Source organism: Sus scrofa, chromosome 7 (genome assembly GCF_000003025.6).
Source record: "Sus scrofa isolate TJ Tabasco breed Duroc chromosome 7, Sscrofa11.1, whole genome shotgun sequence".
NCBI lineage: Eukaryota > Metazoa > Chordata > Mammalia > Artiodactyla > Suidae > Sus > Sus scrofa.
This window is the reverse complement of record NC_010449.5, coordinates 72,959,398-72,961,724: the sequence shown is the minus strand read 5'-3', so window position 1 is coordinate 72,961,724 and position 2,327 is coordinate 72,959,398. Positions and strand designations below refer to the sequence as shown.

General features: G+C 31.7%; 1 protein-coding gene across 3 annotated transcripts in view; it reads right to left on the bottom strand.

The window, feature by feature from the left end:
• The window catches only part of NOVA1 (NOVA alternative splicing regulator 1), a 156,120-nt gene continuing 154,260 nt past the window's right edge, over window positions 468-2,327 (bottom strand). For 2 of the 3 annotated variants that reach the window (XM_021099190.1, XM_021099191.1), the window contains one exon: window positions 528-2,327. This exon is cut by the window's right edge and continues 3,972 nt beyond it. The gene's annotated coding sequence lies outside the window, so the exon portion shown is untranslated. The other variant, XM_021099192.1, reaches the window with a different exon arrangement.

The following is a 2,327-nucleotide window of genomic DNA, read 5'->3' as shown; positions in this document are numbered from 1 at the left end:
ATAATGTAAAAATCACATTAAAGAAGATTGAGGCACTATGGTTCAGAAGAGTCCAAATTTCTTCATTGCAATATATGTCAATTATCTGTATAAAATAATCTTTTTATTATCAACCATTTGAACAGATTATTTCACTTATCTGTTGATTTTTTTCTTTGATACTGTGTTAAAGCCAGTGTAAGTTAGTCTTTTATTGTTTTGGGCAGTGGCCAAACTCTTGTGATTTTGCTGATAGGGGCAGGGGGACAAAGTGTTGTTTTTCATAAAAATTCTTTAATCATTTCATAGAGGTAAACATACTTTAATGCTAAATACCTGACCTTTTCAAATAAATACAGACCTACCTTGATTTCCACAATAAGCCTTAATTAATATCCATGAGACAATGTTTTCACAAAATGTAAGGCAAAACAGATATTAAATTACTTAACAGAACTCATAATTTAAATAATTAAAACTAATTTGTGTTTAAAGCTATTTGCAGATTTATTAGAGAAACAAATACAAATATGCATTTCTACAGACTGTTTTTTTTTTTCCAAAATGAGCTTGAAACTTGTTCCACAGTTTTTACTTGTTAATATATCTATGGTAACCCAAGTATTGGCTTCTGTACCACTTGTAATGAGACAATTGCCCTTCCATTGCAATTATAAAAAACTATTTAAAAAAAATCGGCACATACACGTTAAATATTTTTCCTTAAAAAAATAATCTAATCAAAATATTGAATACTTTAGATTTAAACAATATTTTATTTACAAATCTGATTTGATTACTTTATTAATTACACAAGGTAATGCTTCAATTTTCAAGAACAGTTGTTGTTGTTGTTTTTTAAATATAGACCAGTGGAATGACATCCTATCTAGTAATATGTACTATACTCCAATTTTTTTCAAAATTAACATGACAAGGTTTCTAATACTTTCATCTTGGGGAAAAATGTTATTTAATTGGGGCACATATCTGATGAGACAAAAAACATGCAGAATTCCAAAAATAATCTGTTAAATATGATACTTACCCTTTATGTAATAAGACATCTATGAACAACAGTGCATAACAATATTATGTATTCATGTTTATGAGAAACCAAGCAGGAGGCAAAATGAGTTCATCCTGTTTTCTAATCATGTGCAATTTCACATGGCTGTTTGCATCATTTAAATAAAGTGTGTACATTAAATTTATAAGACTGCATTGCACTTAAAATTATTATGGATAGCCATGCTTGCCCTGTATTTAATGAATGATGAATTTCTTCTACTAACAGTAACTAACTGGTCTCAAATCATGTCTGTGATGTAAGGAATATTAAATTATATTTTCATCTCCTTTCAACTGCTGCCTTGGAAAGCAAGAATTCCCTTCTTGGAGAAGACTTACAGTAAATAAAATTTACTTAAGGACTCAGTGAGGAATCAGCACGTGAACCAAGAATGCAATAAAAGAATGGACTAAAGGAATGTGATTATCATCAGTACCTTTGTTGAAACCTATGACCACCACTAAAATTTCCAAGGAAAGATAGGGCCTATAACATAGGGATTCCATTCATTGTTAAATTACTAAAATCTACCAATTTTATGCTTTCATACTGTTTATTTTTTCCAATAGAAAAATAAATCTCATACATTAGAAGTGGTACACAAAAAACTGGGATAAAATTTATCAGATTCTTGATAGCACCATTTACACATTCTTAAAGTAAACATTAATATGCACTTTCTTAGAAAGCGATATAAATATATAATACAGGACTTGCTAACCTCTGTTAACCATCTGAATACGATGGAATAATCTATCTCTACTGTGCAGGTAGGCTTGTGCATGGTGGTGTGGCAATATCATTTTAAAAGTTTGTTACAGATGTGATGGGAAGCTGGAAGGAGTCGAATAAGCAGAAAAAAGAGCTTAGATCTATTGTAAGCAATGAGTCGAAATGAGCCGTTACAGGTTAGAATTTATCTTTGTTTCTGATCATTCAATGAGAAAAATGACTTCCACAGAAATAGATACATTTAACTGTTTCAGGAGTGGGGTGGGTGAAGTGAAGTAGGATTGGAAGTCCTACAGGTAAGAGCAATAACTGGAAGTGCAGACGAAATTGGTCTTCAGTGCAAAGAGGAAGGCAGCCGTTTAAAAAGTCTAGGTGCAATGTTGTGGTGCTGAAAGAAAAGCTCCCAGTGAAAAGGAAAAGAAAAAAAACTGCAATGCAACTTCAAGCAGTAATTTTGTGGTGCTGAAAGGACAGCTCCCAGTGTTGAGGAAAAGATCTTGGATCTAGAATGAGGTGTCCAATCTGTATGATAAACAGCACACTG